General features: G+C 32.7%; 1 protein-coding gene across 1 annotated transcript in view; it reads left to right on the top strand.

Annotated features, from left to right (window-relative positions):
- The first annotated feature begins 10,210 nt into the window (after window positions 1-10,210).
- The window catches only part of LOC147070809 (uncharacterized), an 86,311-nt gene continuing 83,373 nt past the window's right edge, over window positions 10,211-13,148 (top strand). Inside the window, exon 1 of the mRNA XM_085949043.1 lies at window positions 10,211-10,640. The gene's annotated coding sequence lies outside the window, so the exon portion shown is untranslated. The remainder of the gene's footprint in view (window positions 10,641-13,148) is intronic.

The raw sequence follows: 13,148 nt of genomic DNA, 5'->3' as shown, positions 1-13,148 counted from the left end.
TATAATTATTTAAAAATTTAAAATAAATCATGTTTACCTACTTAATTCACACACATTAATAATTCTGTATTTTTTCTATTCTTCTTATGATTACTATTATACTTATGTGTTTTTCTTTTTAAACAGTTTCAATAACTCGCTAATCAATTCTTCATAACTGTATTTAATATTTTTGATTTATTATGCTTTCTGTGTCCGCCTGTTATTAGAACCATCATATAATATTATTTTATTCTCTATTAAAACTATAGTTATTCTCCGTGATAAATAAATAAACAATAATAATGATTGGGACAATTTATTTCGTCAGTTAGATAGTCAACGGAATTTATACAAATATTTTTAAATATAAAAAATATAGAGTTAATAACATTATTTATTGTAGTCAGTATTAAACAAAGATATTGAAGAAACCCTCCTTTTGTGGTAGACTGGATAAAAACTAGAAAAAGTATAGGTACCTCCCACAACATTCTGTTTACTTTACAATCCGTACAGTGCCACGCTTAGTAAGTACAGTTTTTTACATAATTATATGATATTTTACATATTTTTGTTTGTTTGTTTATCTACGTGTATTTAAATACATCATTGAAGAAGCGTTGTGTTCCCCAGAATGACAACCATTAAACATTAAACCGTCCGGCGCAATTCATTGGAAAATCATATTAATAATATTTTAAAAAGATTATCCATATATTTGGAATTTTTGTCATTCTATTGACAATGACAGGTTGTTAATTTATACGAATTCAGATATAATATTATACTTTACTGTAAGTGTAAGGACATGTATTAAAATAATGTTATTATCTGAAGTGAATTATGTTATTACTTAATATCATCTACATTTTAATCATATTGTAACGCAAACTTAGATTTACGGTAATGTCCATGATAATAATGGAATAATATAATATTGTGCTCGTTATAATCCGATTGATCCCGAATATAACCGACGCTAGCCGAACGTTAAGTGACTAACTAATAACGGCAGCGTTACAAAGAGCTCGGAATTTAATACCCCTTAACGACTTTTGACGCATTCTATACAAATTCATTCAATCGAGCGTTTCGGCCGATCATGATTCGCCGATTTGTCTCGTGTCTCTTTCTCGCTCAGCGATAACGAACGAGACACGTAATGGGTCTATTGAAATTTGACAATCGAATTGCGATCGGCCAGAACGCTCTACTGTCAGATTAACAGGAAAATTATTGTATTGTAAATACATGAATTTATAGATAAAATCAAAGGCACTTCTGTGGTGGAAATATGAAATTTATTTGGCGTGTCCCAAGTTAAGTTAATCGAATCATCAATCAACAATCAATCATATATATAAAGGTAGCTACATACCTAATCATTGTTATACCTGAATGTAACGGACTAAATAGGATAAAGTCCAAAATCCATTACATATTTTATAATAATAAAGCTAGTTTCCAAAATGCGTATGTTATACAAATGATAAAGTAGTTAGGTTACCTGTTTTTGATTATGTATATATTATCTATTTAACTAAACTTATTAAACATATAAATTATAACACGTTTAAGCGTGCATAGATTTACTGCTGACAGTACGTATTATCGCGGCCATAACAAGAAAATGCACGTGTCAATACGTATTATCGTGCAAGTTACAAAACTGCATGCACGTATCAAAAAAGTTCAGAAGCTTCTGAATGAACGATAGTGGCGAACCTGACGGAAAACTATACCGCACTGATCATTTTGACGTTTAACAATTTTCACAACCTATCAAATAGTACCATACAATGACAACAGCGCGTCTCGCTTACGCTTGAAAAATGAGATTGGCAATACAGTCAGTACTATAACGTGTAAATAGTTATTATCGCGATAGTTGAATTTACACACTATTGGTGCCAGTAAATCCATGCACGTATACAGGCGCTATAATGCCCTCAAAAAGAAAACATTTAGTGTTGAGTGTCTGGATGAATGATTGGTAGGTACGTTCTCTAGGTCTAGAGATGGTCTAGTCTAGTCTTTTTGGGGTAAACCGATTTTCATTAAGTACCTACCTGTCAAATAGTACCATAAAATGACAACATCGCGTCTCGCTTACTCTTGAAGAATGAGATTGGAGAGACAGTCAGAACTTTTACGTGTGAACAGTTATTGTCACGATAGTTTAAAATACGCACTATTGCTGCCAGTAAATCCATACACGTGTACAGGCACTATAATGGTTTTACGTGACTAATCAAGCGCGATCAGACTTTATTATACTTATTTATTTTCATACCTATTTTCAGTAATCCGCAGGTGTAAAAAGGCTGAGACTCACTCTAGCTAGGCTAGACTATCCAAGGAATTTGATATATTGCGCCTAGGTACTCGACAGTTTTTTTTTATCAGTGCATGAATCATGCAGTTCGTCTAAAACAAATCCGTATGCATTAATTGTTGTCAAGGTAAATTAATTAATTTAAAAAATGCTAACACCGATATTTTATAATTATAACAATGTAATATTGCGATATTATAAACAATGATGAAATTTAAAAAATTCCTATTGCAACAAAACAACTCTGCAATACTACACCAGCAGCTTTTTTGACATACATATTATTACACTTCCTATACCTATACAACGTTTGTAATCCACACGCGCGCAAGGATGTCATATCAAAAAATCGGTCAGATACTGATACTTTAGATTTAGAACATCCCTACATAAGGGTACATGTTCAGAATCGCACTCGCCTGTCGTAACCTGATTGTCAAACTAAGGGTTGTAGGTATCTACAACCTACAGTAATCATCGATATAATATTACGATATTGCCCACATTCCGCCGTATTTCTTAAAAAACATAATAATCATATTTATTTTGTCCTTGTTATAAGACCTAAAAGCCGGCTCCGGCCTAATCATCGAGGGTCAGTATAGTGGAGGGCATGGCCCCCACATCCTGAAGCGGGCCCTCCTACATATCGCTACGAGTAAAGTTAGTATGACGCGCTGCAATAGCTTTTCCAAATGGTGTACGCGGTAAAAAGTGTATTTTTAGCGTTTTTTAATATGTACATCCATTTCAATTATGGAGTTGTCGATTGTCGGCACACAGTAAAAATATGCATCGTACCATCATATATTTTTAATTAATAATAGCATTGCAGTAAAATAGCGCCGCACGCGACTTTTTTTAGTATTATAGCATATGTGTGATGTGTGTTTATCTCACTTATCTGGTTGACTCATCACGCCGGACCCCCAGGCCAGAGCCCTGTCAGCCCCCCCCTTGTGGGGGCCATGGTGGAAGGATATCTTTTGTTATAGTTTACTAATAATTATCTTATTTATAGAAGTACATCATTCAGACAATACTATAGTTCTAGTACAATGACATATTTGCATAATATATTGCATTTTACCTTTTACGTTAAGGTGACGCATCAGTGAAACGGCAAATAATTTTCAACTGTAGGCGCGACGAAATTTTGGACTCGCTCGCGTTCAGTGAGAGAACGTCGAGCTAGGAACACGTCACTTTGCTTCGTGATGGCGACGGGCCAATTAATTCTTAAAGAAAGCAACGATCTTTTTAGACCGTGCCTCAACTGATGGACGGCCTTAACATGTCTATCCATAATTTTACTTTATAATGTATATATAAAATATAAGTGAAATATTAATAAACATATTACCTATCTCAAATGCAATAATTATCAGTTTTAATTATTTCGTCCACACTTTAATTAATTACCTACCATTATCTATGAAATGTGCTCAGTGCAACATTTTAGAGAACATACATTTCAAATTAGCAAGCATGCCAACATTCCGAACTCGCAAAAAATAGCTCGAGATAACATAACTTCCTTTTGATAGTAAACATGTAACCCACTAAATCTAATACGACCTAATATGTTTGTACCGATTTACACAGGTAAAAAGAGATAATTAATCACAATTTCAATTGTAGAGTAGGTATACCTATCATGGATCTTCGTAGTGTAAAGTAGCTTTGCTAATTGTTTACAATGTACACAGAAATGCAAACAACTCTCACTGTTATGTATATTAATATATTATGCGTGCGCACCCATTAACGCCTTCTGTGGTTGCGTTTTTATGGATGTATGACGATTTTATACACCGCGCGGCACACCGAGCCGACTAGCTTCTACATTTACTAATACGGAAGGGTTTACAGGCGAGCGGGGATCTTATGATTATGTGTAAAATAGATACATTTGACGTAATTATGGTAACTGAAATATGATACCTACACAGGGGTGAAGGGGGTCCTTTTTACGTTTACAAGACCGCATTAAGTTAGCTGTAATCCAATAAGGCCACATGAAATTACTACCCCATGCACTTCAAAACGTATAATATATTGTTTGTAAAAATCTAAAAATAAAAAAAGTGTAATTGTAACGCGGTCGTACCAATGTCCTCCTAATATGCAGCGAATGTTAATTATAAAGCGACTGTGCATCATGTAACGATAAGCTACGGTGTGAAAATACGCCTATACTCGAGCATACGCATGACATAATATGCTAGTTGAAATTTTATCACTTTTTTACGCAATTACCTACTTCACGGAGGAAATTCATCTACCCCGCTACCCGACTCTGCCATCAGGCGCGCACGCAAGGAATAGACGGGGGGGGGGGGGATTTCGGGTAAAAATACAAATTATTTAGATGAATGGAAGATTACTTCTATCTCCATTTCGTCAGGACCTCATGACTGAGAACTGGTTTCTCAACGTATTGACGCCACTTCACGCCACTCATGATTACTGAGTGCACCCATTTGGGGCATCATAGGTACGTTTGCTTTAATATCCTGAGGCATAAGATAAAAGAACGATTACGACACAAACGGACACTAGCGATCGTAATAATTATAACCGCTAGGCCACGTGAATTCATATTATGTGGATGCGACACATCACTATATCTCGTAGGTGAGCACACGTAGTTACAGTTGCTAATCAGGTGTTCATCGCAAGAAGTAAATTATAGAGTGTCTAGATATGAGGAATGTGCCCTGAATAGTACGTGGTTCCGTGGTTGGAGCGACGAGAAGTAGGAAGTTATAACAAATAGTAGGCGAGGTAAATGTGTAAGTCAGTAGCACCCAACGACATTATTAATGTACAACACACTCAATACAGTAGCTAGCAAGTAAATTCGCACATGCATAGGTAGACGTCACGCAATTTCCATTATGCGATATCACGCATCGGGAATTTATAGCAATATCACCTTTATTGTAATGGCGTTAGAACAGTGTTTCTAGTGTCAATGTTCATTTGAGCGAACCCGTTCGAACTGAACCATTCGGCACACCGACAAAAAGCATCTGGAATTTATAGCAATATCACCTTTATTGTATTGGCGTTAGAACGGATTACGCTATTCGGCAGGCCCGACAAAAAAGTGAGTGTCATTTTTTTCCCAGATGCTTCGTCCATATTAATGTCATTGGTAGCAAGCACCTCAAGATTTTATCAACTCCGTCTCCTCTCGCCGCCTTCAAAATCAATATTCAATTATTATTGTAAGTAGATATTTTTTCGAAACGGAACACCCCCAAACCACTTTTATATTGTGTGCTATCAAACGGCAAAATTGTATTATGATAATAATAACAATATAATATGTACATACAAAAAAAGTAAGTTATTATAATATGTAAGACTTACATATTTTTGTGAATTGTCTTCAAATAAGTTTTTGTATACTAGGTATATTTTCAACATTACATTTGCAAGCAAAAACGTTCGCTCAAATAAAATTCGGCTGAATGATTTCGTCACACACACTTACGTTCCAGGTCTCAAGTTGTAAAATTTAGCACCGCTAGTATGATTGATTTTACCCTCATATAGCTTAAGCGAATCAAACTTATGTCATTTAAATTTTAAACAAGATCGGATTTATCCGTTGGAACAACTGGACAAATACCAGGAGATCAGGGGCCTTATGTTATAACTTGTGACATGAAGTCACCCGACGACATGACGTAATTGTGACGTAACCTCAATACACGCATCGAGGCGAGCCGCCCAAGCACACGGCTCACCATAGATATTATTATGCTGAAACACCTTTTTGTGTATGGGGACAATGAATAACGCCAGTATTTGAGTAGCGTTAATTTCTCGAATGCTATTATCACTCCGGTAGTTCGTCACAATGACGTCATATGACGTCATGTCGACCGAGCGACTTCAACTCGCAAGTTACAACATAAGGCCCCAGGGCGTAGTAATTCTTGGCGCCTTTTCATATTGTAATATTCGACATTTAGATTATAATATAATAGCTCCCTCCAAATCAACAACCCCGCACCACACTCAGTTTTGATTGAGCGTATCACGAGCGGTGGCGGCTCGTCCATATGCACTGCGGAACTGCAACACCTCCAAGCGAATTGAGAAAAATGTAATATTATAATATACATAAATTTATGTATATTATATGAAAATATCAATATTATTTAAGCATGTTAAGCTTGCACGCGCACCGATAGACCTTCTTTCAAGGAAAAATGACAGAAGAATCAATTTTATAATGAAATAAAAACACTTATAATATTTAATTTCAATAATTTTGATGTTAATAGTAATCATTTATTTTTATTTTTAATCAACCGCAGCACCCCCAGATCCACGAGCCGCCACTGATCACGAGCCCTACGTTTGGTGTAAAGCATCAGCAGAAGCATCAAGACTGAAGTCGATACGCACTCAAGTGTGCTTTGACTGAGTTTACAGAGACTTTCTAATAAAAGGGAGATAGGATCACGGAGATTTAACTAATAAGGTTAATTAATTTTCAGCTGAACATTTTATGTGCATGGTACTGACCAGGGAATACAAAAATAACGTAATTGAATTACCTTCTAGGTATGGCTGTAACAAAGTACAATTCTCGAGTGTGTGTAAATATGAGATATCACATGTTAAAGTTAAATAATACTTATGTTATTTTCAATAAAGTTTTTAATGTGTGCCTGAAGATACTGATTGGCGAAACTCTGATCGCAAAAAGTGTCCTGAGTAATAATTTGGATAAAAATATATTAAATGTTATTTAAATCGAAAATTATTTGACGTACCTAACTATTTAGTTTAAGAGAATAAATTAATTATTCACCATTGCAATAGTAAGTATTCATAACGAACAACTCTAACAGTGAATATTATGAATTTCAATGTGTTAGTAGCACTTCTTTGAGTGAGAAGGTAGGAATATCGTATTTATCACCCCTAGCGCGAGGTTTGCGTCTCGGCTAACATTTTTTTCTTATTGTCTCTATTTTGTTATTTACCGTTTGCTTGGAAATAAAAGTTTGTATGCTAGAAAAACGGGCTCTGTATAAAAACAACTATGGTATTAATATTCTTTTATTATATTAGTTATTTTAAATACCGATCTTCGTAATCAGTTGGCATTCTACAATAATCTTTGTCATATTGATTAACTAGATATCTGCAATAAGTTACAGATTTATTTCAACGTTATTTCGGCTTTTACACCATTAACATAACAACAAGCTACCTATTATATACCTAAATAAATAATTCTGGACGCTAAACGGGAGTGGATTATAACGCATAATAAAATAATTTTGTCCTTGGCGGCAAAAAACAAATTCTGTTATTATTTTACATCTTTGTTTATTTAGAGATAAATAAATATTCGTACTTTTGGCAACTTTTGTCAGCATTCACTTATGTGGCGATTTTCGATTAACCCAATTTACCTCGCGTGTCTTGAATTTGTTAATTAAGTTATTACGGATAATGATATATAGTATACCTATAGGTAAACAAAATTTAAAAATAAATATTGTTTATATATATAACAATAATATAATCAATTTAGCATTTATACTAATATGTAGTAAATGGGTATTTTAATATACTTATTATGTATTTATTACTATTTTACTCTCAAAGCCAGGGAACTCAGAAAGCTTACAAATCTCAATAATACTTATTAATAGACTAGACTATACAGTTTTGATAATCGACAACAAAAACAAACATGTAGAATTTTATATAATTTTGTAAAATGGAATTCTAACATGATACACCTTTACAAATATGTCGTTTTCATTGCAAACCTTAATCATTAATTTAGAAATCGTGAACATCATTGCTTGTTCTCCCAAGGTGTATAACTAACCTGACATTGATGACGCCAATTGGGAAGGCAATACAAAATCGCTTCGGATGTTGATATATTCCACCGACTTAAGAATGAGTATTTAATATAGGTGGGTGTTGTTTAATATATTTTTTTTAAATATGGGCTTTAAGCTCATTCGGTGTAGGTAGGTACTTCCATGGAAATATGTACTTTATAATTCTATTTATGTATTTACTCTTTATAATGTTTTTTTAATACTGGATACATATGATTTGTATAATAATTTTATAATTTGTAAACTTTACTATATTATGTAAATGAATAAATAAATTTGATTTTTAATTGAATTTGAACATAATAATATTTTCTATCGAATTCTTTTATATATGGGTACTGATGTAGGCTTTGAGTTTAAATAACAGTCACAAGTTAAAAACAATCATCACAATATTATTAAAATTAAGTACGTATTTAATAAGTTACTGGTGGAAACGCCACGATGGTATCTGTTCACAACAGGACCTGTGAGCCTCGGGCTAGTTGTTACTCACGAACGAATCTTGGATGGATGACTCAAGCTTTTAAAAACGCGATTTAACAACAATACACCAACGTACCTATTTACCTTTTCATTCATCGTTATGTAGTATTTTTCATATTATAATATTTTACTTAAATTTGAAATTGGATAAGAAATTAATGTGTTTAGGTAACGTGGACTTGGTGCAATGGTTGTGCTCATATTATGGTGATAACGGCTAGTAACTAATCAGTACAATAGCGCCGCAGGCTATATCAGTGTGTTATTTAATCAGTAATCACACACCACACTTATTCGTACTCTGTAACGCAGGAAAATATAGTTAGAAAATATAGGGGAAGGACATATTCTGCTGGCATTGCGGCCTCGACGAAATCACTCGTGTTAGTGTTATTTAGGTACCTAAATGAGTCGTCTACACTGCCAGAAAAATCTGACACCATTCTACATGGTGTTTTATGGGAATCTTGACACCTTCGTCTGCGAAAATTTTCTGTGGGCGCTTCCTGCTAATATGGGAGAAACCCACACTGGCTTGGTAGAATGCTACCAGATAAAATAGGTACAAGTCCAGCCATGTAACAAAGGTCAACAATTACCCAAGTAAATGTCGTTAAATGCATGTTTGCAAGATATTATTGTTTATTTCAGATAATTTTAACTAACGTTTCAATTTTAAATAATATCTCATTGGAGGTTGTCCATATAATATTATAATATGACGTCACGCCACAACGGGGGGAGTGGTAAGATATAATTTGATGATTTGCGACAAAGTCATTAGCGGATTGTAGAAAATGTGACGTCATAAAACCAACAAAATAAAACACATTTTTTACTTAAATCAGCGACTAGTGGGCGGTATCAAAAAAGTGACGTAATTTAGACAGGGGGGGGTATTTTTTTGACAAAATGTGACGATGTGGGGATTGGGGGGGGGGGTTAGATAAAAAAAACTGTATCAAATTGTATGACGTCATTAGTATTGACATGAATTAAATCATGACGATTTTAGGAGTTTTATTTTAAAATTAATTTTGTATCATTTAGCTATATACAAGCATAAAGAGGGGATAGTGACATATTTTGCATGGATGTTAGTTTCCATATTAATTAAGTACTAACTTAACCATATTTTTTTTAAATACCGAAAGTGTTTAGGTATATTTTTTACTAATGTTATCTAATTCTAATTGAATATGTACGTATCTCAATAATTTGTATAGCTTATTTTGTTTGTTGTGTAATTTAGTATTTAGCACGATCGATGGATCTTATTGAAAAAAAATATTCAATGTTGTCATTTTGGTCACAGAATTTTATTTTTATTACCAACTTTGTGACCGTTCAACCAAGGACGCTTTCCATAAGCAGTAAGCACTAAACTAAACTGACTAAACAGAAGAGATTGAGGACACTAGCGCCACGGCGGCAGAAATTCGAATAATTATTATTGAACAGTTAATAAGACAACCTGCGAGCGGCTGAACATTGCCTACGATTGGGCAGTTCAAAATTCAGTTGTGTTTCGTCTCTCCGAGAGGTAGGACGTATGTCTCTCGTTTCAATTTTATTGTTCTCAACATACGTGTCGGGCGAAAGCTTTGTTGACTGTCTTCAGTAAATTATGACGGCTGAGTGAAATAACGTGTTAGGTGTATTTATCTGAACCGAGCGATATTGTGCGTGATACAGAAACTATTCAACTGTTTTTGTTGTATCAAAGTGAATTATTACGTTATTATACAGTAGTGACTTTTACTATAATAAAAAACAATTTTACGATATTTACACAAATTGAATTGTTATTTTGGTTTAAAAAATAAACAATAAAATAATAACGACTGTTATTTTTAATTTTTTGTGTTACATTGTTAAATGTTTATACATTGTGCCCATGGAACATAACGGTGTATTTTAATAATTATTGGATTATCTATCAATACAAGGTAAATATTTATTTTATTTTTAAGGTTTTAATTATAATATATTGTTATGACACGCGTATGTGACGTTTTATGCCTTATTAAATATATTCAAAACTATTTTTTTTAATATAAATTTATTTATGTTTACTGCCATTCCAGGGCTGAGACATATTAGTTTTTAATTAAAGAATTTGTAAATATTTTATTATTATTCCAATTAATATCAAACACTAAAAAAATATTTTAAAAAAAACTTTACCAAGTTTACTGCGTTTTTATATAAATAAATAATGTCAACAGAGATTGTGTGCGGGTGCTGTGGGTACTTTTTGTAATATTTATTTTTACTTTTATCGCTTGAAATACAAGTTTATCTTCGTTCGGTAGTGCTCTAAGTGTGAGGTGTTGTGTTATCAATGCAATACTTTCTAGCCGTTTAATCTCCACAATAAATTGTGGTCATTTTATATAAACAATATATCAATCGACTTCATTCGTTTAACTTCAACAAAAGGCCCTTGATATTTATTATTCAGGCATGAAAAATGTGATTGCGATTAAATACCAAGTGGATAAATAAAAGTTTTTGGTTTTGTTGTATAAATGTTTTACGAACCGCATAATAAATTACTTATGAGTTTACCTACGCAAATTAATAAACACTATTAGGTATTAATTATCATACCTAATTATTATGATAATTTTCATTGAACAACTTGATCTTCTTTGTTCGCTGCTAGAAGCTGTGCCCGTGTTGATTACTAAATCCGAATAGCGATTACTCAATTAGTGCTCTACCGATTTACAACATAAACATATAACCGGATAGGTAGTTATTTGTTTTTTCTTCCGATAAGCCACTTGAGAGCTTTTTTCAACTTTATCACCGGCCCATACTTATTCCACTCGGTATCAAACATTACAACTTCAAGCATGGTATTTATTATTATTGAGATATAAATTCAAATAAATCATTGTGTATTGTAAAAAAGTAAACTAATTATAAGAGTTGTTAAATTATTAAGTAGGTATCCGACATTGTAAATTCAGTATAAATATTAAATTTATTTGTATTAGGTTCAAAAATATCTTTTTAACATGTACAAATATACCTACCTAAGTTCCTATCTAATATCAATTGATTTATATTATGTACCTACTTATTGATGTTACTAATAAAGCAGTTGAGGCATTCATCTAGCAGTGACTCGGATTACCCATGAAATTATGCGTGATTTTCTTTTTACTTATACATGTATTTAAAAAAATAATTGAAAGCTTTTCGTTAGATTTGTTTTGAAATTATTAATTGCACAGATGCGAATATGACAACAGTCAACAACGACTGTCTTTAGATTAGAAATAAGTGATAAAATGAAATATAATTAGTATGTGCATGTTATTTGATAAAACTGTGTAAGTAATCCAATTTCATTGTTTTTTCTGAGGTGTTGTTCAATCTCGTACAAATACTTGTTTGTAACTAATGTTTTATTAAACCTGTGTTTTACAATTATGTATATTGAATTAATTACTAATATTAGTGTTTTGGTTTCCTATTACTTCAATATTGTCAATGCCTGTTATATAGCATACAGTTAAAATCTTTTATCTAGGTACCTACCCTTTTTGTAACTGTTGATAACCTAATTAGCTCAGACATAGTACCCAGTTACAAGACCTGCATTTACATCCCAACAATATTATCTAACTATCAGTGTTGTCGTATGTCTTATAAATGCAAAAATCCTTTATTCCACTATGAAAACTGCTCAACGCTTGGTTTTATTTGCAAAAAACTAGTATGGCTGTATTTATTTCGGCGTATTTAATATTCAAACTGTCATCGTTTACAGTTTTTTTAATATTGTGTGCAGTAAACCCTGAGGACATATTAATGAAGTTGTTATTTTCTTTAATTATTTTAATAAAATGTGATTCATTACTATTGTAGTCTGCCACAACAATAGTAAGTAGATACGATAATTTTAAAACGTTATCAACTATTGTATTATAAATTATAAGCTACAATATTAATCTAAAATTAGCTACCTACTTACCTATAGTAAAATTTGATTTTTAAACATTATCTACCATTTAACGAAACGTGTATAATATTATAGCGTACTGCTTTTATCACAGCTTTAACCGTAAAATAAATTAGTTGATAAACTCTGAAGGTCAGTCATTAATAAATGTATTTTGCTAACGCTGTTCGCGATTACTTACAATGTTGTATTTTTTCGACTGATAATAATATTCTTACACTGCATTTTTTATATGAAAACCCATAGATATTTATATACCTACATATATATCTATGTTGTTTTGGTTTGCTCATAGTTTATTTTTACAAATACACTAATAGTTCGTGAGTAACATTTGAAATGATCGAAAGATGATATTTTAAGTAGTTAATGTATTTTGCGTTATTAGTGGTGTCAAGAAAATAACTTCCGCGTTCGTCAACAATTTATTCGATTCGTCGAAGTAATCACTGCAGTGTGCCAACCCTAGCAGGAAGGTTTA

Source organism: Rhyacophila brunnea, unplaced genomic scaffold (genome assembly GCF_057557595.1).
Source record: "Rhyacophila brunnea isolate RB1 unplaced genomic scaffold, BYU_Rbru_1.0 scaffold_21, whole genome shotgun sequence".
Classification (NCBI taxonomy): Eukaryota; Metazoa; Arthropoda; class Insecta; order Trichoptera; family Rhyacophilidae; genus Rhyacophila; species Rhyacophila brunnea.
This window is presented reverse-complemented; position numbering and strand designations above follow the sequence as displayed.